Source organism: Pelophylax lessonae (assembly GCF_965119305.1).
Source record: "Pelophylax lessonae genome assembly, chromosome: 4".
In the NCBI taxonomy this organism is placed as follows: domain Eukaryota; kingdom Metazoa; phylum Chordata; class Amphibia; order Anura; family Ranidae; genus Pelophylax; species Pelophylax lessonae.
Genome location: NC_138771.1, coordinates 345292235 through 345315460, shown reverse-complemented (window position 1 = coordinate 345315460; position 23226 = coordinate 345292235). Strand labels below are relative to the sequence as shown.

At 41.7% G+C, this 23226-nt stretch overlaps 1 protein-coding gene across 2 annotated transcripts in view; it reads left to right on the top strand.

The window, feature by feature from the left end:
* The window catches only part of SH3RF2 (SH3 domain containing ring finger 2), a 235406-nt gene that overhangs the window by 78749 nt on the left and 133431 nt on the right, over window positions 1–23226 (top strand). The gene's annotated exons all lie outside the window — the stretch shown is intronic.

The window sequence follows — 23226 nt, the reverse complement described above, 5'->3', positions numbered from 1 at the left end:
TTTCCTTCATGGAGCATTGGGATTATTATGTAATTAACCTTAGATGTGTGTCAGATCTAGGAAGGGCTGAAACAATCCCGAAACTGTCACACACGCCTGGCTTTTCGGTGGAGTCTCGAAAATGCTGTATTGATGATGATTCACTATTGAAAGATTTGAAGAGCTTTGTGCTGCAACCTGCAATCTATAGTGTGTGTGTGTGTATATATATATACATATATATATTCTGTATATACACTATATTACTAAAAGTATTGGGACACCTGCTGCTTTTACACGAAAATTAACTTTAATGGCATCCTAGTCTTAGTTTGTAGGAGTGTCTATGGAAATGTTTGACCATTCCTCCAGAAGCACATTTGTGGGTCAGGCACTGATGTTGGACACTCTAATTCATCCCAAAGGTGTTCTATCAGGTTGAGGTCAGGACTCTGTGCAGGCTAGTCAAGTTCCTCCACCTCAAACTCGCTCATCCATGTCTTTATGGATCTAGAACACTTTTGGGATGAATTAGAGTCGAGACTTCTCTCCAAAATCAGTGCCTAACCTTACAAATGCGCTTCTGGAAGAATGGTCAAACATTCCCATAGACACACTCCTAAACCTTGTGGACAGCCTTCCCAGAAGAGCTGCAGCTGTTATAGCTGCAAAGGGTGGACCAACTCAATGTTGAACCCTACAGACTAAGACTGGGATGCCATTAAAGTTCATGTGCGTGTAAAGACATTCATCCCAATACTTTTGGTAATATAGTGTATTCATATACTCATGTATATATACTGTGTATATATATATATATATATATATATATATGTATATGTATGTTTGGAGCTATGCATGCTGCAGTTCAGCATGGGCAGAAACAACCAGAGAAATGCTGAATATGTAACTGGTGTAGGTGGAGAATAGAAATCACACACATGCACACACATATGTTGAACTGTATGGACCTGTGTCTTTTTTTCAACCTTATAAACAATGTAACTTGCTGAGAACCTTTAGACTCTATTCACACTGGTGCACTTTTGCCACTCTAAAATGCACTTTCCAACATGACAAAGGTGCATAAACAATATTCCCCTATAAATCCTATGTAACTGTTCACATCTCTGTTCTGCAGGAGCGCTGTGTTTTGAAATGTCCTGCACAAAAGGTGCACTGGAAGGTGCACCAAAAACACACCTTCTATTTTAAGTCACTGGGAGAAAGTGCATTAAAAACACACCGCGTCTGCGCTTTTGGTGCATTGTCCCGAGGGCTAATTTACACTAGGTTCGTCGTGTTGAAGAGTGATCAAGGATGATTTGCTTTTAATTGGGCGTTTGACAGGTGGTAAGCAGCTGTTATGTTGCATCCTCATCACCTGTTTGAACCCCTAAAAGCCCCCAACCACCGCATGCATTGCATATGGTTGCAGTGTAGTTGTGGCGTGGCCCTATTCCCTTAAATAGGCCCTTTGGCAAATCAACCCCATTATCCCACACATTCCTATTATTGAAATACAAATATGGCTACAGACTGGTTATTGCAAAAAAAAAACTGGTTTTGGAATTAAGTATTTCTATTGAATAGAGAAATAAGTAATATTACTCTGCGGCTTGACTGAGTGTAATTTACATTAGCCATCTACTCTAAATCCTCTTTTTGTTCTAAAGTGATCTTTTGAATGACATCTTAAGTATCTGTGCCCTGTAATAATACTTCATGACAAGGGTACAATCACACCTGACAGTCTAGGTAATCATAAAATAGAAGGAGGTAGTTACTGCTATTATGTACAAGAAGTGGTCTCAGAGTGACACAGTGATGGCAGATAAAAATTACAGTACATTGCCCACTCTAATCATTCAATTTTCCAGTCCGCTTCAGCATTCCACTACACAGACATTTCCCATTTTCAAGTTCTCCATTGTAGTTTTTTTTTGTATGTAAACCTATTTTCAAAATTGTTTTCATTTTTTTTTTATTATGGCTCTAGCAGATACTAGGAGTATAATGGAAGGCTATGGAGTATAATTTTTCTTTCAACAGCTGCAGATTTTAACTTGATGATTATGCTATAACTGTCAAGAAGCTTTTAAAAGAGAAAGGGGACTTCCCTGTAAATGCCAATTTGCATGGAAAGCCGAAAGTTTATCTGTACAAACAGTGGGTTCCAACCAAAGAGGCATATACAACATCACGCCAACAACAAGACTTAGGGCTTTTGTTCACTTTAGATGGATGCTGTATTCCCATAAAAGTCTATGTAAATGCAAAACCCTCTTGAAGCAAGTCAGGAGGAAGTCAACTGCAAGCCAAAGCATCTCAAACTGATGCCAAACCCAAAGCCCATCGACACAGGTCCTTATCACTGAGACATTGGATATCAAAGCCAATCTCCTTCATTTAACCACTTCTGGACCGGAAAGGATTCGCCCCTTAATGACCAGGCCATATTTTGCGATTCGGCACTGCGTTATTTAACTGACAATTGCACGGTGGTGCGGCGCTGTACCTAAATAAAATTTATGTCCTTTTTTCCCCACAAATAGAGCTTTCTTTTGGTGGCATTTGATCACCTGTGCGATTTTAATTTTTTGCGCTATAAACAAAAAAAGAGCGACAATTCTGGAAAAAAAAACAATATTTTTCACATTTTGATATATAACATTCCCAAAAAGAAAAAAAAAGAAAAATCGAAATTTTTTAACATTTTAGACCAATTTGTTTTCTGCTACATATTTTTGGTAAAAAAAAAAAAACGCAATAAGCGTATTTAATTGTTTTTTGCAAAAGTTATCTCATCTACTAACTATGGGAAAGATTTATGTAATTTTTATTGTTTTTTTTTTTTTTTTTACTAGTAATGGCAGCGATCTGCAATTTTTTTGCGGGACTTCGACATTGCAGTGGACAGATCGGACCCCTGACTGACATTTTTTACACTTTTTGCGGGGACCAGTGACATTACTACAATAATCGGTGCTAAAAATATGCACTGTTACTGTAATAATGACACTGGCAGGGAAGGGGTTAACATTGTGAGTGATCAAGGGGTTAAATGTGAGCCTAGGGGAGTGATTCTAACTGTGGGGGGGCGTGGCTTGTAAAAGGATCATATAGACATGTGATCCTATATAGAAGGCGCACAGGGGCTCTATGATCATTCCAGGGAGAAGAACGGTTGGCTGTGTTTACAACAGCTGACCGTTCTTCTCTCTCAGCAGGGAATGATCGCCGGTGTCAGGTGGCAATCGGAGCCGCCTGCCCCATGCATCGGCTTCCCTGCTGACGAGCAGGGACAGGAGCGAGCCGCCGGTGGCGCTCACTCGCCCCCTAGCTACCTGCACGCGACCGACGTATACCTACGGCGGTTAGTGCAGGAGCGGCTGCCTGCCACAGTATAACTGCGACGGGCGGTCTTAAAGTGGTTAAAGTTATTGTAAACCCATATATATATTTTTTAAAACAAACATGTCTGCTCTATTAATATTATTAATATTATTATACAGGATTTATATATAGCACCGACAGTTTACGCAGCGCTTTACAACTTGAGGTTAGACAGTACAACTATAGTACACTTTATTACAGTAGAAATCAGAGGGCCCTGCTCGCAGTGGCGTAACTAGAACCTTCAGGGCCCCGATGCAAGAAACCATAAAGGGCCCCCCGGACGGGGCCCTTCCCTCCCAGCCTGGTGGCGGAACGCCAGGGCCAGTCGCAAGTGCAATGTTTGTGTGGTAGTTCTGCCATTGGTGTCAGTAGGTTTTTTTTTTTTTAATTACATTTTTCTACCATTTGCTTTATTAATTATTTTTTTTTTACAATATTATTCTAACAGACTGACCACAGCATGCCCCCTTTCAATGCAGACTGACCACAGCGTGCCCCCTTTCAATGCAGACTGACCACAGCGTGCCCCCTTTCAATGCAGACTGACCACAGCGTGCCCCCTTTCAATGCAGACTTACCACAGCGTGCCCCCTTTCAATACAGACTGACCACAGCGTGCCCCCTTTCAATGCAGACTGACCACAGCGTGCCCCCTTTCAATGCAGAAAGCCAGTGCACTTACCTGCAGCGGCGGCTTCTCGTCGAGTCATCTCGCCTCCTCCTCGACCAATGGCATGTGTTCGCCTTTCGGCCAATCCGGAAGCGGGTCTTGGACCCGCTTCCTGATTGGCTAAGAGGAGGATCCGTGTGAAAATAGCGAATTTTCATTCGCTATTGTCACACAATTGGGTGGGCTCTGGGCGAACTGCTCTGCGCCCCGGGTCCACACTTTTCTGAAGCTTTTCTGTGACTTGCACTGTCAGGATGGAGCCATCGGCTCCTTCTGACAGCTCCGCTGGCATACACAGGCTCAGCGGCACGGGGGGGGGGGGGCTGGACGCAATGATTGTGTGGGCCGCAGGTTCCCCACCCCTGCATTAGTGGGTTAAAACAGGCGGTGAGGAGGCAACATATTGCCTTTTCACCTCCTGTCAAATGCCTCTGAAAAGCGATATGAGCATGGATCGCTTTTAAGAGGGATAGCATTTTCTTGCTGGTACTATGAACAAGCTGTAAAAAAAAAAAATAGTTCTGATTGTACACATATATGGGGTCAGGATTAAAAGTAATGTGCACATACACACATAAACGCACATGTACACACATACACACACATATACATACTCATATATAAGCACATATACACACACACACACACATATATATATATATATATATATATACACACGTACATATATCCACACACATACATACATGCACACACATACATATATAGATGCACATATGCACACACACACATACATACACACACATACATGCATACACACACATACATACATACACACACACACATACATATACATACATACGTACACACACACACACACATACATACATGCACACACATACAGTACATATATAGATACATATAAACACACACATACATACACACACACACACACACACACACACACACACACACACACACACACATACATACACATACAGTACAAACACATACATACACACACATACAGTACATATATAGATACATATAAACACACACATACATACATACACACATACATACACATACAGTACAAACACATACATACACACACATACATACATACACACACACATACAGTACACACATACATGCATACATATACATACATACATAAATGCACATAGAAAGCCTTTTTTTTAAAACGGAGAGAGAGAGGACAGTACCTTCTTCCTGTAACTTCCTGCCGGGTATTGCACTGTAGGGGGAGGCAGAGAGCACAGCACACACTGCTTTCACTTTCCTAAGGGAGACCAGCTTCCTCGATGCCGATTTACAGTTCGGCTGAGGATCGGGGAGCTCCAGTCTCAGCTGCGGTTGCCGCTCCTCATATCTATACATACAGGGGGCCCTCTCAGGCCCCCTGCAGCATGGGGCCCGGTCGCCATGGCGACCCCTGCGACCCCTGTAGGTCCGCCCCTGCCTGCTCGTTAGAGCTTACAATCTACTCTATGTAATGGTCTTGCACAGAGTAGCCCCGATTCTCCTCTTCTCAGGTCTCCCGCTGGCTTCTCCCTCCTTCTTAGTGCCCACCATAGCAAGCCACTTCCTAGGAAGGCACACATTGGGGTTTGCCTCCAAGCCATGCTCTGTGTGTTCATTGACACACAGAGTGCAGCTTAGCCCCGCTCCACACTCTTTCCTCACTGGCTGTGATTGACAGCAGCAGAAGCCAATGGCTCCCACTGCTGTCCCTGAGCCTATGAGAAGGGAGAGAGCAGAGAGAGCTGCTGCTCTTGTGCATAGCGCTGGATCGAGATCATGCTCTAATGGGTATAAAGGGGTAAATGGAGAGTAGAGCTGCACTTAGGTTTTTTTACCTTAATGTGGAGAACCACTTTATATTTGCTATCTGTTGAACCAGAACAAAAAGGGCCTCTTTAGTCTCTAGTGCTGCTCAGTCACACCTTAATGTGTAAGGCAGCCCATTTATACTGAATAGGCTGTCCACGCACCACAATCCAGATAAAAACAGGCATACACCATTTTACCAATGCCGTGCACCACAAAGCATGTGCTTTGATGCATTGACTTAGTTCACTGGGGTGACATTCAAAATTAGGGGCACAGCAACACAGAATGTTTTACTGTGCATTGTAAATTTATAAATGTATACAGTATATGTATGCATATTCCCACACTTAGGATGTGTTCCAAACAATAATATACCAAAAACACATAAAATATATTAATACGCAAGTGAAACAAATGAAAACGAATGGAAAAAAAACAAATTAAATCTTGGTAGGGTTGCTGCTTCTTTAAGATGTGGTGCCTTTAAATCATATATATATATGTGTGTGTAAAGAGCCCTACCAATGTATATACCTATTACATAAACACATTAAAAGTGAACAAACTTATAAAGCAACAAATGCTTAAACAATGTCCATTAATATTTGTGATCTTCCTAATTAAACTTCCATCGTGCATAAAGTGCCTTGTGGGACATATAGTCCTGGGCAGGAGAAGTGAGTGATTCTAAAGGCAGACTTTTTTTTAACCTTGCTTTAGGGGCACTCTATACTAAACTTTGTGGCTTGCTATAGGGGCACTCTGAAGGCAGGAGGAGCCAGGAGCGCTGGTGGGGGACCCCAGAAGAGGGGAATCAGGGCTGCTTTGTGCAAAACCAATGCACAGAGCAGGTAAGTATGACAAGTTTGTTGTTTAAAAAAAAATCCAATGCTTACAATCACTTTAAGACTCTGTGCAGGGAAGATCAGCATCTGAACCCATAGAAGCTGGAGCCTTATATACTGGAGGTATACTGGAGGTAATATAGGGTATTACAATTACATTTAAAGTAAAGGTTTACCAGTATTGTGCATTTTATATAAAATGATCATATCCATGAAAAAAGTCTCAGTCTTTAGTATTACTTTAATATAAAAGATTTATACCCCCCCCCCTTCCTCCACCCTTCATAAAGCTTCATGTCAGACTCCCAGGTACAATGCCTTGTATATTTGACTTCTGGGTATTTTTATTTTATATATATATATATATATATATAATATAGTGTTATATATTTATATATTATTATTATTTTTATTTTAGACAATATAAATTGACCCCTTATAGTAGTGATTATCTTCTGTTTTTGTACTGATTTTTATTTTTTAATCCCATCATGACCAGTGATTTTAAAAAGAAGCATGCCGCTGCTACTAAATGTCCTATGCTGCCCATAGATGATTTAGATTTTTGGACTAGATAATTCCTATGAATATTCATAGGAAAAATCTTTGTAAATTCGATGAATGGACAAATGTCTTTAGAAAATTTCAGTTACTTTTAACATTCAATTTTAAAATTGATGGAATTTCTGAACAAAAACCACAGACACTGTCCGAAAATGTGTTAGATTAGTTTGTTTATTATTCTGCCCCTTCATATTTTCCCATGACTGTGGTCGAAAATGAGCGTCGATTTAACCCCACTAACCCCACTTTCCTAAAATGATCATTTTCCAGGGAAAAATGTATCTGTGTATGGATAGCATAAGTGACAGCAGGTGCAGGGAGCTTGTGTTAAGCTACCTGCCTATGCCAAGGGAATCTGTCACGCATAATTTTATATTACAATCCTGTCTGAAAATCAAAACAGTGTTTTAGGTCTCTTTACATTTTTTTTTCTTTAATAAAAATGTTGATCTCGGGGTCTGATGATATGTCCCAGATTCAATTTCTACTATATATATATATATATATATATATATATATATATATATATATATCTTCTGTCTGTTTGTTTTTCTGAGAGTGTATTATTTTGCTCCCTAACCATATAGCTGGATATTTATATTTACATAAAGATATTTAAGAATAAATTGTCTTTTTTTTTAAATGTTACATATGAATTAAATTATACATCAAACCTTTTTTTCATTTTTTATCCAATTAATCGATTGATTATGAAAATAATCATTAGTTGCACCCATAGAAGTCAGTAATTGCAGCTTGTTCTCAGTATGGTTTTCTTTTAAAGCAAATACTTGAGCTTTTTAAAGAAAGATTCGAAAAACAGTACTAAAGATTGAGAGATATATAGCAATATATCAATATGGGCAAAAAGTTCTCTTAAACATTGAACTACAGATTTAGAATAGCTGTGATTCAATCAATGTATTCAGTGGCAACAGATTAAGGAAACAAATCATAATTAGCTCATTGCTCTTTGCATAAATCCCATTAATATCTAATTGCCAAAGCTTTGATTATTGCAAGCTCATCTCTTTCCTGTTTTAGTACTTGTTTGAACAAGCATGATTTGACTTATTATCACATCTACCAAAAAGTGGCCTGTTTTTTTTATGTATTATTTGAATGCACGCATATTGCTGGAGGGAATGCAGGAAGGATACAGTAACAGGGCAAATACTGGCACTTACCCAAACACTGTTGCTTACATATGTAGCTTCCTTTTTTTATGAGGGGGGGGGGGGGGTAGGGGTTATGAGAAATAACGCTCCTCACACATAAAAGTGTACTAAACCTGTAGGTAAATAAAGGAACCAGAATCTTCGCTAACTGGAATAGTGGGTTTGAGAGTAATTGAGAGCATAAGAACTACTGTAATCAGCATTTGACCAAATGCACGCCAGTATACTGTAGAATTAATACAAATTTTATATGAGAAGAGGAATATAGTTAATAACAGAGATACCTCCAGATGAATGCTGTAGCAAAGTCCGGTTGCAGGGGCCCCTGATGTGGCATTTGTTTTTGTGTAAGAGACCTGAAGACAAGATCAGCAATCATGGGGGGAATCCTCAACTTTAGTCCAACCAGCCTGGACCTCTAACCACCAGAAGGGGCCATTGAATGCCTGGCTCTAACCTATGTTGATATTGGGCCCTAAGCTAAAACTGGCTAAAGAATACCAGACCAGAAGTGACAGGGTTAACTAGAATAACAGGAGGTGCATATAAACTATATTGCAATAAACAGGTTTGCCTACCAATATACTTGAATGTGACCAATACAGATATATAGTAGAACAGACCTAGCTATCTGGCACTGTGCATGTGGGATAACAACAATAGGACAGAGGCTTATCTGTCACTAGGATTCAAAAATACACTGAAGAAGCTATGGGCAGCTGCAGTTAAACTATTGGGACATAGGAACACTTGCATTAAAGTCTCTGCTTCTGATCTGGGTTAAAATACAGCAGCAATAGCCTGTGTGTATGAGCCTTGTGGCTCAGTTTTCTGTCACTCTCTTCACTTTTTTCCTTCTGGGGTTTTAAAAGCCCCTCCCCAAGACAGGAAGTGGTAATACATCATTATATATAGCACTGTGTTATTAGCAGGTAACAGTAGTGGGCAGCAGATTTCTACACAATTTATGAGGCCAATCTCTGATGGTCTGAATTGATATGCCTGTTTTTCATAAGAATATTAGTTGTGCGGCTTGTTTATATGGCTTCTCTAGGTAGTATCTCCACTCATTTTTGACAAAGTGTGTCTAAAGCTGGCCATACACATATAGATTTTCAAATTCACATTCGTACAAAAATTCTCCCCTGGGTGATAACAAATTAAAAGAGCAGTCCTAAAATGAATAATTTCCAATGAAATTCTATCAGTGTATGGCCAGACTAAAATGAAAATACCTTTAAACTGCAGTTACCATTAATAAAAAAAAACTTTTCACAATTTCTTTGCAAGAAAAACTTACCAGTAATTTGATCACCTTTTGTTTTTTAAGGTATTACAAAACCCACAACAGTAAAATCAGTCTGTATGTGCAGTAAAGCATGATTGTTATGCTCACTGCGGAACCTTAGGGGTTACAGTGATACTAAAGTCTTTTTTTTTTTTTTTTCGTGAAAAATAACAGACATGTTTTACTTACCTCCTCTATGCAGTTGGTTTTGCACAGAGCAGCCCATATGCTCCTTTTCTGGGGTCCCTCACTGGCTCTCCTGGCCCCTCCCTCCTTTTGAGTGCCCCCACAGCAAGCAGCTTGCTACAGAGGCACCCGAGCCGAGCTGCTCTGTGTATCCATTCAGACACAGAGCAGTGGCCCGGCCTTGCCCCCTCTCTCTCCTCATTGGCTCACTGACTTTGATTGACAGCAACAGTAGCCAATAGTGCCACGCTGCTTTCTCAGCCAATGAGGAGGGGAGTCCCGGACAGCCGAGTCTCTTGTGAAACATCGCTGGAACTAGATGGACCTCAGATAATTAAGAGGGGGGCTGCTGCACACAGAAGGCTTTTTATTTTAATGCATAGACTGCATTAAGATAAAAAAAACCTGCTGCCTTTACAACTACTTTAATCCTCTGCATTGGGTAAAAAAGCTGTTTGATCCTGTGTTTTCTGTTCCTCCCTTTCTTCCACTGTCCCCAATCCACCTTCTGATAGAATAGAGTCTTGGGGACAAGCTGCACATACTTAGTTTGGTGTGTATTGCTTTAATTGTGTTTTTTTTTTTTCTTGGGGGAGTGCATGTGATCAGCACAGGGCCAATCAGCACTGTCCAAACAGGGGATCAGGGGTCCTGCAGCCTTATAAGACAGGGAGAGGAGAATGAATACTCCTCCTACAAGCTTTAACCAGACACTGATAGAAGTCACAAGACTGCTATGCGGAGAATGAGTGGTGCGGGCTCAAGGAGCAGCCCAGCATTGGCATTTAGCCCAGCCCCTTGGCATTTAGTAGGTATTTAGCAGTTTATATTTACTAAAGCTATTGCATTTCCAGGTGCTGTGTACTGTATGAGAACAGATATAGTGAATGCAGGGTCTTTGGTTTAGTAACACTTTAATGTTTTTTTTGCTCTTTACTTTTTAAGAGAAAGGAGTGAAACCGGGCGTGTAATAGATAGAATAATGCTATACATTAGTCACACAGGTATAAAGGGTGTTTTCTTTTTTAGTGTTATTGCTTCTTTTACATAGTTCAAACTTTTGAAGAAACGGTGTGTCATGCCCGTGATTATCATTTTAAAACATCTCAACTTTTTTTTTGCTATTTTCCTTGTTCTGCACTTACAGCGACCCTGCCCCTTTTCTAAAACAGCAGGCGACCCTGTTAAGAAATAGGTTAAAAACCAACCTGCCTGGCAGATGGCCAAACAAATCTTTGGTTGCTTAACCACTTAAGCCCCGGAGGATTTGGCTGCTAAAAGACCAGGGGGTATTTTGTGATTCGGCACTGCGTGACTTTAACGGACAATGGCGCGGTCGTGCGATGCTGTACCTAAATGAATTTGACGTCCTTTTTTTCCCACAAACAGAGCTTTCTTTTGGTGGTATTTGATCACCTGTGCGATTTTTTGATCACGCGCTATAAACAAAAAAACAGCGTCAATTTTGCAAAAATAACAATATTTTCACATTTTTTATGAAATTCTCCAAAAAAAAAAGTAAAAGTCAAAATTTTTTAACATTTTCGGCCAATTTGTTTTATGCTACATATGTTTGGTAAAAAAATCGCAAAAAGCTTATTTTGATTGGTTTGCGTAAAAGTTATCGCGTTTACTAACAAAGGGAAAGATTTTTGTCATTTTTGTTGTTTTTTTTTTAACGCGTAATGGCGGAGATCTGCGATTTTTTTTGCGGGACTGCGACATTGGGGTGGACAGATCGGACCCTTGACTGACATTCTTGACACTTTTGGGGTTACCAGTGACATTTCTACAGTAATCAGTGCTATATATATGCACTGTTACTGTAAAATTACACTGGCAGTGAAGGGGTTAACTTTATTTGAGAGGGAGGGGCTGTGTGTGTCCCTAGGGGCGTTATTCTAACTGTGATTGGCAGTGGCTTGAGCTGTAGGAACACTGATCAACGGTCCTACATAGTAGAAACGTATGATCAGTGTTTCTACACAGGGGAGAATGACAGGCGCGGGGGGGGTCCGTGACCGCGCGGGAGTGGTAGCGCGCCGGCGCGCGCTCGCTCCCCGCAGCCTCACAGACTAGTGACGTACCGATAAGTCACTCTGCCTGTGAGGGGCTGACCGCCACAGTATATGTACTTGCGGCGGTCGGCAAGCGGTTAAAGAACTACAGGGGCTGTGCTACTATGTGACATAGGGGCAGTGGGAGGGAGGTGAAACACCTGAAAATGTTGGATAACAGCTGCACCTAAAGCACCTCACTACAGTGCCATCAAGAGCCCGTTCACACCAATAGGACTTGTCAGCCTGACAAGTCGCGGACCATTGCGATCCATTGTGTAATACAGGAACGGTTCTAACGACTTAGGGCTCTTTCACACGGGCGGTCCGATCAGATCCGCCTGTCAGTTTTTTAGGCGGATCTGATTGGATCCTCCATGCAGCTCTATGGGGCAGCGGGTGTCAGCGGAGGTCACCTCCGCTGACACCCGCTGCCATCCGCATCCGATCCTGTGCTGAAATCTGGACGGATGGAAACCCTATTTTTCCATCCGTTCAGTAATCGGAGCGGAGCGGATCTGATGCGAGCGGACAAGCGGTCCGCTCTCATCCTATCCCCCATAGAGGGCAGCGGGTGCTGAGACACCTCCCTCTCCGCTCTGCAAGCGGAGACGGAGCTGTCATCCGCCCGGCTCAGCGGGGATCGCGGATCGATCCCCGCTGAGCAACACGGATCCACCTGCGGAGGCGGACCGTGTGAAAGAAGCCTTAGAAAAAGGTTTGTGTACTACTTCGGGGCGACCTGGAGCGACTTGCATAGACATTCATTTTATGAAGTCCGTGCAAGTCGCGCCGAAGTCGCGCTGCACGCGACTTCACAGGTCGCCTCCTAAGTCGGATTGCCACAATGTGAACGGCTCTTAAGAGCATTAAAGGGCCCCGGGCAATGCAGTGCACTGGTGCCCTGGATACACAATCACCCACGAGAATAAAAATGCAAATTATCGATAAGGCCATATTTATTGGTACAGCAGTGGCAGGATAATGACAGCTTCCAAATTCGGCGGCTGGGACTGGTGAACACACACACAAACAGGAGTCAGACTTGACTGTCCTATGTGTGCCTGTTCTCGTGGATTCCTGCAGTTGTGGGCTTCCTCTCCACAGCCTAAGTGGCCTGACAGCAGCGCAGGCCCGACAGGGGCTTCCCACCTGCTAAGTTTGGTGGCGGGATGCACACGGGAATCGGGACTAATGCTTGGCTGGGGATGGGTCGCTGGGCAGGTGGGCCCCCCCCCGGGCAGGTGGGCCCCCTGGGCAACTGCCCACCGTGCCCATGTGGTAAGATGGCCCTTCCTCACCATTCACCAGACAGAAAAATATTCAGCTTTTCCATTTAAGGTCTTTGACATTGCATTCTTTTAAGATAGTGACAAGGTAGCTTTAGAAAAGCACTGTACTGGGAGATTGTTGTACAAAATTGGGTCCTATTTACTTAAACCAAAAGAAATGTATTAAATCTACCATCTCCAATACAAGATAGCTTTTTTGACAATATTGTTCTAAACCTTTACATTTTAAGATCTGAACAAGATTAAAGCACATTAATCATTTTTAATCTAGTGGGACGGTAGTCTATATAATTTATTTCGTCTTAAGTAGTCCAGTTTGACATAACACTCAGCCTGAAACCAAACAGAAATGGCTTATAACATGAAACAGGTTACACTAATTTACACAGTAAAAGAATGCATGCTAGCACAACTTTGTGCCAAAGTATTGGAACGTATATTTATGTATACAATATATAATTATGCATTTGTCAGCATGAGTATTATAAATGGTATCTTCAAAGACAGATATAGATCTTTATAGAGATCAGCTTTTATTGTAGATTTAGCGGTCATTTAAGATAATGAGAAGATGCTTATTTCCACTTATTTCCGTCCTGCACAGGCCTATACTCAACTGTTTTGCTGCGCACAATATAGATTTTCTATTGAGATGCTTTGTAGTTTCCATGTTCAAATGACCAAGAGCAAATGTACTATATATGGCCAAAGGTGTGTTGACATCTTAACCGCTTGCCGACCGCCACACGACTATTTACTGCGGCGGTCAGCCCCTGTACAGGCAAAGGGACGTAGGACTACGTCGCTAGCCTGTGAGCCTCTAGGGGGCGAGCGCGCGCCGCCGGAGGTGCGCTCCCACCCCCGCTCGTTCCCCTAACAAGTCCGTGTGTATGACCGGCGGACCCGATGTCCGCCGGTCACTCGCGATCTCCCCGTGGAGAGGGAGAAAGGCAGGCGGCTAATGTAAACAAAGCCGCCTGTCATTCTGCCTGATCTAACTGCAGAGATCATACGATCCTGCTATGTAGGATCGTATGTCTCTGTGGTTACATCACTAGCCACACCCCTTTACAGTTAGAAGCACGCCCCTTGGGACACACATAACCCCTGCATCATCAATAAAGTTAACCCCTTCCCTGCCAGTGTCATTTTTACAGTAACAGTGCAAATGTATAGCACTGATTACTGTAGTAATGTCACTGGTACCCCCAAAAGTGTCAAAAATGTCAGTCAAGGGTCTGATCTGTCCGCAACAATGTCGCAGTCCTGCAAAAAAAAACGCAGCTCGCCGCCATTACTCGTTAAAAAAAAACACCAAAAATGACAGAAATCTTTTCCTGAGTTAGTAAACACAATAACTTTTGCGCAAACCAATCAAAATACGCTTATTGCGATTTTTTTTTTTTACCAAACATATGTAGCAGAAAACAAAATTGGCCAAAAATGTTAAAAAATTTAGATTTTTACATTTTTTTGGGGGGGAATTTCATATAAAAAATTTGAAAAATATTGTTAATTTTTCAAAATTGTCGTTTTTTTTTTTTGTTTATAGCACAAATAGTAAAAATCGCACAGGTGATCAAATACCACCAAAAGAAAGCCCTGTTTGTGGGAAAAAAAAGGACGTCAATTTCATTTGGGTACAGCGTCGCATGACCGCGCAATTGTCCGTTAAAATCACGCAGTGCCGAATCACAAAATAGGGCCTGGTCAGGAAGGGGGTAAAATCTTCCGGGGCTTAAGTTGTTAATATCACACCTGTATGAGCTTGTTGAACATCACATTAAAAAAATCATGTTCATTAATTTGAAGTTGCTCTGCCACTTCCTTTGCAGTTTTTTTAGCCTTTCCCCTTTTGGATAGGTTTTCCATAAGATTTTGTAATGTGTGTAATGTTCAATGAGAAGACCTGGTTATTTTTCATCCTATAGGTGTTCACTGGGTTTGGGTTAGGGTTCTTTGCAGGTCACTTGAGATCCTCCACACCAAACTTGTCAAACCATGGCTTAAGGCTGTACCAGGAAAAGGGCCTTCCCCAAACTGTTGCCAAAACATTGGAAGTGCACATTTTCCTTGTCTTTGTATGCTGTAGCAGTACGCTTCCTGTAAACAAGTTAACTCAACAATTTGGGAATGTGTTTATATACTCCTGGCCTTGAAGTGAACATTTTGGGACCACTACTAATAGGTTTCATTGAATCTTATAAATAGTGGATGGGGCGATCGATCTGTTTGAAGTGAATCTTGATATGGACAGGGCATGGTTGGCCTCTTAAATGGATGTCTACACATGCTCATTAGAAGTTTTCTATTTTCAGCAAAATAATAAAAAAAAAAAAAACCTTATAACATTCCGACCCTTGCTGTTTAGGCACTATTTGAAAGGATTTGTGGAAATAGCCATCGAAGATGACCCCTTGTTTCATGACCTTTCTAAACCTGCAGATTGCAATAGCAAAGAAATACTAAAGGAATACATGCAACTAATTCCTGCTTGTTTAAAAAAAAAAATACAAGGGGGTATGAAGACCCCAAATGATCTCTGGGGCAGCATGGGAAATTCAGCTAAGCCCAATCTTCATAGGGTCAGACATAGCTGTTTTATGAGTGTAATGAAAAGCATCTGACTTCATATTCCTATTTAGATGATTTGTGCTGTACTTGCCTGACAACCAACTATGCATACATGGGACTGATCTTATTAGCACTATTAGCAGCAGCTGAGGTAGGATGATACATCAAACAATGCATGAAAAGTATATATTTTCTTGTTCAATATTTTTATTTTTAATAAAGAGTTTGCAAAAACAATTATAGGCAGTGCTTTAAGTGGGCCGGTATGCACTGGTACTCAATACCGCCACTTCCAAATATGGCTCTTGAGCATACCGCCACCTCCCCGTGCGCCTTAGCGTACCAGGACGCTCATTTTGGACATCTGCGCCCTCAATTGCCCCCCCCCCCAAGAATATTTCCCACTCCAGAGCCAGACCAGTCACCACCAGTGAGTCCCCCTGCTCCGGAGTCACAGCCCAGGCCAGGGGGGGGGTGCTCTCTGGGGACCCTGATGTGGGGTGGGGGGCGAAAAAAATGTATAGGCTATAATAGAGCACTGGCACCTCTTTTGGGCCACTTAAAGCACTAATTATAGGTAAGAAAATATACAGACTATTATGTAGTCTGAGGGTGACAAACATCATAAAGTGTTATACACGACAATGCTGTAAAAGTTTACAAGTTTATTAACAAATGTATATGCACAAGACATTAAAAGGAGAAGAGTAAACTGCTGTAAATCTCAGTTGAACCGCTTGCTGACCAGAGTAGTTCTACGGCGGCAGGTTGGCTCAGTTCCACGAAACGACGTGGCCCATTCGCCACAGGGGGAGCTGATCAGTGGGTCCGGTGGCCGCGATTGCCACCAGACCCCTGCAATCGCTCCCTGTGGAGACAGAGTAAACACGGCAGACCATTGTTCTGTCAGTTATGAACACAGGGATCCTTTGTTTCTCTTATTTAGGAACACAGGTCTCTGTTTTCATGCATCAAGCCCATCCCCCCACAGTTAGAAAGCACCCCCTAGGGACACATTTAACCCTTTGATTGCCCCTGGTGTTAATCCCTTCCTTTCCAGTGTCATTAGTACAGTAACAGTGCATATTTTTAGCACTGATTACTGTAGTAATGTGACTGGTCCTCCCAAAAGGGTCAAAAATGTCAGTTAGGTGTCCGATCTGTCTGCGGCAATGCCGCAGTCCCGCTAAAAATCGTTGATCACTGCCATTACTAGTAAAAAAAATAAAAAATAAATATGACATAAATCTTTCCCCTAGTTTGTAGATGCGATAACTTTTGCGCAAACCAATCAATATACACTTATTGGGATTTTTTTTTACCATAAATATATAGCCGAATACAAATTGGCCTAAAATTATGAAAAAATTTGACTTTTGAAATTTTTTTTGCTAATAATGTTATATAGCAGAAAGTATAAAATATATATATTTTTTTTTTTCAGAACTGTCGCTCTTTTTTTGTTTATAGAGCAAAAAATAAAAATCACACAGGTGATCAAATACCCCCAAAAGAAAGCTCTATTTGTGGGAAAAGAAGGACATCAATTTTATTAGGGTATAGCAATGCGCGACTGTGCAACTGTCAGTTAAAAAAACACAGTGCCGTATCGCAAAAAATGGCCTGATCATTAAGGGGGTAAATCCTTTGGATCCAGAGGTGGTGAATAAAACTTTGTCAAAAAAATTGAAGTCTAAGGTGAAAATTTGTATGAGGAAATAAAAGGGGGGGGGGGTTAGAGTCAAGGAGGGGAAGAAGGAAGGGACTATCCAGGGGGTCCATATATCACTTAGAAGCAATATACGGGATGGTCAATGCCATAACGTATTGTTCATGGTTCTAACAGGGAGGAATCAGTTCCAGGAGGAAGAAAGAGGGTTAGCCACAGCTGCCTCATTATTTTGGTAAATTTTGAGATGTGGTCTATTATTATTATTATTATTATTATTATATTATATAGGATTCAGAGGCGTAACTAGAACCTTCAGGGCCCCGATGCAAGAAACCATGAAGGGCCCCCCAGACCCCTGGCCGGGGCCCTTCCCTTCAAGCCTGGGGCTCTTCCCACTAATCCTGGGGCTCTTTACTCTCATTGCATGGCCTTTTATTATGGTCCCGCATCAGGATCCTTTCACAAGTTCTGCAGTGGGCCCCCTTCCTGCAATCTTGGGGCCTCCCCACAGTGGTGAAATGCCAGGGCCCGGTCGCAAGTGTGACCTTTGAGATCCTAGAAGTTCACCCACTGGTTTGCTACCGGGCCCCCTGGAGCATGGGGCCCGGTAGCGATTGCAGCCCCTGCAACCCCTGTAGTTACGCCCCTGATAGGATTTATATAGCGCCAACAGTTTGCGCAGCGCTTTACAATGTGAGGGAAGACAATACAGTTACAATACAGTTCAATACAGGAGGAACTAGAGGGCCCTGCTGGTTGGAGCTTACAATCTAGAAGGGAGGGTAAAGTGAAACAAAAGGCAATAACTGTGGGGGATGGGTTGATGGAGAAAATGGAGGTACATTTATTAGGGGCTGGTAGGATAGGCTTCTTTGAAAAGGAGGGTTTTCAGAGATCGCCTAAAAGCTAATAGAGTGGGAGATAATCGCACAGATAAGGGTAAGGAGTTCCATAGGATTGGAGAGGCTCTGGAAAAGTCCTGGAGGCGGGCATGGGAGGAGTGGCTTCTATTTTACCATGGACCATGGCTTGTGCAAGCCTATTTTTGGTTTCTACCAATTTAGGTCCAGGAAACTACTAGGCCTTTGCCAGTATTTGTTTATCTGCAAGAATGATTTGCAGTAGTAGTAGAAATTGATCTGGCGGTCATTTTTTAGTGAGGCAGTGGTTGGATCTGGGGTGAGAAAATAATGTTTATTTAAAAAGGCGTTCACGGAAGCATACTGACAAATTCTCAGTTGTTTGGGGTAATGCAGTGGCTTTGTGGGCCACATAAGATTGACCTACCTGTACATTTCAAATTATTTATTTTTTTCGGTACAGTTGAGCAATACTGAAAAAAAAAAATTAAAAATGTAGGACTAGACAGCTGGCCACTAATGGAGGGACAAATGGAAGTTAAGAATATTTTAACTTTATGGGTGTTTGATTAAAATGTAACATTATTTAATCATCTTGTATAAGAAATAGTAGAAAAAAAATTGATGCCTGAAACTGTCTGAGGCTCTGAGCAAAGCCAAAATTGCATTTCAGTAAAACATAGCCGTGGAATTCAAGAAAATAGTTTCTACAGGAAAATAAGCTAATAGTTAACGGTGATCATCTAATGAGAATGTAGCTGTCAGAAAGCATCTCCATTTTCAGGACATTATTGGGGATTAAACTACTTTGTGTGTGAGAAAATGCATATAAATTTAGATGGTGATCACAAGCTTATGCAACACATGCCTAGAAAATTACAGTGCTAGAAATAACTTTGCCATGAAATGCAGACATTTCCCAAAGGGAAGCAAACTACGCCGGATTCATCACCTGGGCTAAATAACAGGTGTCTTCAAATAATTGCTATCAAAGACTTGATTTATATGTGCACTTGCAATCTGCTATTTTACTTGTCACAGATGAGAAACAAACTGCTGGCAAGTGGAGTGGAACAGTACAACCGATTCTTTAAAAAAAATGCTCCAGAAGTGTTAGGTATTACCTCTCTTCATTCAAGGTCACTATGGCCCAAAAACCTACCTGCTACCACAATAGTACAAATGAAGGTTCTCCATGTAAATATTAGTTATTAAAATTATTTATGTGCATAATATCTTGTGAACCACTTGAACAGTGTGCGCCACATCTTTGTAAAAGCATTGTGATAGATGCCCCCTGTACCAAAGGAAATGCAAAGACAACACCAATGACAACCTCTTTAAGGAAAACAGACTAAGTGCCTTGCAAAGGCTGAGACCAACTCATGCTAGCAAGCCAATTTTTTTGAATGGAATAGATATGCTCAAATCCGGCTCATACACAAAATGTAGAACAGTTAGTTCTGTAGTTTTAAACCCTTATCTCACCCAATATCTCTCCCTACATTTGTGTATAAAATATTATTACTGGCATGAGACATTGCATAGGGTCTTTGTTCTCTTTCCTTTTGTAAACCTTGGACCTTTTTTTGTAATTCTTGACTAAGGCTGGCCATACATGTTCAATTCTCTTGTACAATTTTCTGTTAGATTTACCAAAATTAATTTAATATGAGGTCAAAACAAAACAACACTTTCAATTGTATACTATAAGGCAGGCCCTTGTACTACATAGTTAAAGGTAAATCTAAAGAAAATTGTACAAAAAATTGTAGGAAAATTGCCTAAGCCTTACGATTGGAAATTACCATATAGGTTTATAATTATGGAACAAACTCCATCCTCACCATTTAAGCATACCTCCTCTCCTTCAAGAAATGTTTTTTAGTTTTTTTGTACTACATATTTTAAAGTGAACTCCAATAACTAACAACAGAATAAATATCAAATTAACAAATAACAATTTTTAACCAGGAGATTAGGCTTTTGTAGGACTGCTTGTGGCAGTTTGTCATTTATTTTATTTTTTTATTTTTTACTGCATTTAATTTTTCACTAATAATATGTTTATTTCTCTACTCATTGTTTAAGTGCCGGTTCACACTAACGCGGCACGACTTCGGGGGCGACCTGTGAAGTCGCGTGCACCGCGACTTCGGCGCGACTTGCACGGACTTCATATAATGAATGTCTACGCAAGTCGCTCCGAAGTCGCCCCGAAGTAGTACAGGACCCTTTTTCTAAGTCGGAGCGACTTGTGTCGCTCCTATTAGAACGGGTCCTGTAGCACTGCATGGACCGCGACGGAACCGCGACGGACCGCGACTTGTCAGGCTGACAAGTCGCCTGACAAGTCGCGGTAGTGTGAATGGACACTTAAGCTTCTATTTACTTTTTGCATCAGTAAATGCATACTAAATTATCTATTTGTTATCATTATTGCAATACCACACGTGAATTTCCTGTCTATGGTTGCTTTTCAAGGGCTTAGATTTATGCTAAATGGTGCATTCTTTCAGCTACTTGTCCCTTTACATTTTTTGAGAGGTTTACCTACATGAATATTTAGGTGGCTGGTGTTGGTATTTATTCCCCTGCTACCAGCAGACCCTCTTCTCCATGATTAAGCCCCAGGGCAGGGTGAAACATGTTGGAGCTGTGGTCTGGATGTATCGAGCTGAGGCTGCTTTTACTTGCTTACCACTCGGGCTGGGTGAGGTGTGTGGCAGTCGGGCTACCTTTTTCTGTTTTGCATAATATCTTCTTGGCATTTCAAAGTGTTTGCACACAACCAAACGGAATAGAACACTCTTTGCAGCATGAGCCAACAATGTACAAATTCCCTTCACAATGTTTTCATACAGTAAATGAAAAAATAGTATATTTCAATTAGGAAATTCTTGCTTATGTAACCAGTAACCACAGATACATAAACCAAGGGGATCAAAATACCAAGGCTGGGATGAAACCTAGAAATAACATGTAGTCAGACATGTTTTACTGGCAAATATTTAGATTTGACTAGAGCAGGGGTAGGCAACCTTTTAGAGGTGGAGATCTACCTGAACAAGATGAAAGAGATCAAAGATCTCTGGGGTGCACCTTTTTGTTTATTTCTAGAAACAAATTTACTACCAAGCTGCCAATAATAAGTAAAGAACTATAATTTCTTTCAGGGCCGCGAACAAAAGCATTGTGACCACAGTGGTCAAACTGCGGCTCAGTTGAGGGGTTTTACTGCCCCCAACCACTAGTGCTAAAAAGCCCTAACGCACAGACTACTTCACAAAGTACCACCAAAATGACCCCCTCTGCTCAGTGCAATTTACTCCCTACCCAGGTTCCACATGATAGAGATATCCCCTAACTTCCCTTAACCTATCTCTCAGCCCACTCAGTACAGACTCCCTGTCCAGCACAGACCAACCAGCTTTCCAATACTGAACGCCCTCCCCCCACCCAGTACAGATCTCCCTTCCCAGTTCAGGTGCCTCAATACAGGAAAACCCCCTCATCCCTTCCCTCCCAACCCCCAGGGTGCAAAACTGCAAGAACAGGAGGAGACTTGCTCTGGCACTGAGCTAATTCTCTCACTAAAGCAGCACAGCTGGTGTGGGTTCAGTGGGGCTGAAGTTTTTTCTTTTTCTATGTGTTACACACTGCTAAAGAAACCTCGGCAGCCCCAGTTAGCTCACACGAGCTGCTTCAGTGAGAGAGGTAGCTCAGTGTCATAGAAAATCTCCTCCACTGTTCAACCCGGCTGGCTCTCTCCTTCTCTACCCCGGAATTTCTCACCCTGGTCTGCCCAGTACGCCACTGGGAAGGAGCAGTTTAGCCCGGGGTTGGCAATGCAGAGACGCGATCTACCCATCATCTAGCCACGATCGACTGGGTGCCGACCCCAAAACTAGAGCATACTTTTATGTAGTCCATCACTACCTACTAAATCTAATTTAGTGGGTAGTGACTATTAGGTTGTGACTACTATTAGTTACTACCGAACAAGAACAACATAAAAAAAGAGGATGGGCATTGATTACTTAGACAAAAAATGCAAAAAGAACAAAACACAACTTTCATAACCAAGGAGAGTAGAGTACATAATCAAAACCAATGATGGGCGAATGTACCTAAAAACCAAATCTTAGATTTTGTTTTTTTTTTTTTAAGTTTGAATTTGAAATTCTATTGGGGGTTTTAAAGGGGAAACTCCTGCAAAAAAATCAATTAAAGAAATCATGGGGTCCTCCCCAAAATCCACACCAGGCCCTTATCTGAGCATGTAGCATGGCAGGCCAAAAAAGGTGGGAGCAGCATGCACTCCCTCCCAGAACATACCAGGTCACATGCCCTCAACATGAGGGGACCCCCTGGCAAACTACTTTATCTCTGTTATTACCCTGACTAAATGGTTGTGGGGGTTTGAGGGCAGGAAATTCTGGAAGCCCATTTAAAAAAAAAATCCAAATATGTGAATGGATAGGTGGTACATAGTACATAGTAACCCTGACTCATTCACATGGTGAGGCAGTATCTCTGGGTACCTTAATTATACCCACAACTACTGAGACAGGGTTTTGGGGTAGAGGCCCTTTTTCTCATTAACTGGAGGATAAGGTGCATTGCCTGTGGGGTAGCTTGGTATTGTTCAGAAGGAGGGGGTGGGGGGTTGTACGCTCTCCTCCTCCCTTTCCTTGCCACTTTGGGCTCAATTTGGACATTTTAACTTGGGGGTGTACTCACTTTTGTTGTCATCGGTTTAGACATTAATGGCTGTGTGTTGAGTTATTTTGAGGGGACAGCAAAATGACACTGTTATACAAGCAGTACACTCACTACTTTACATTGTA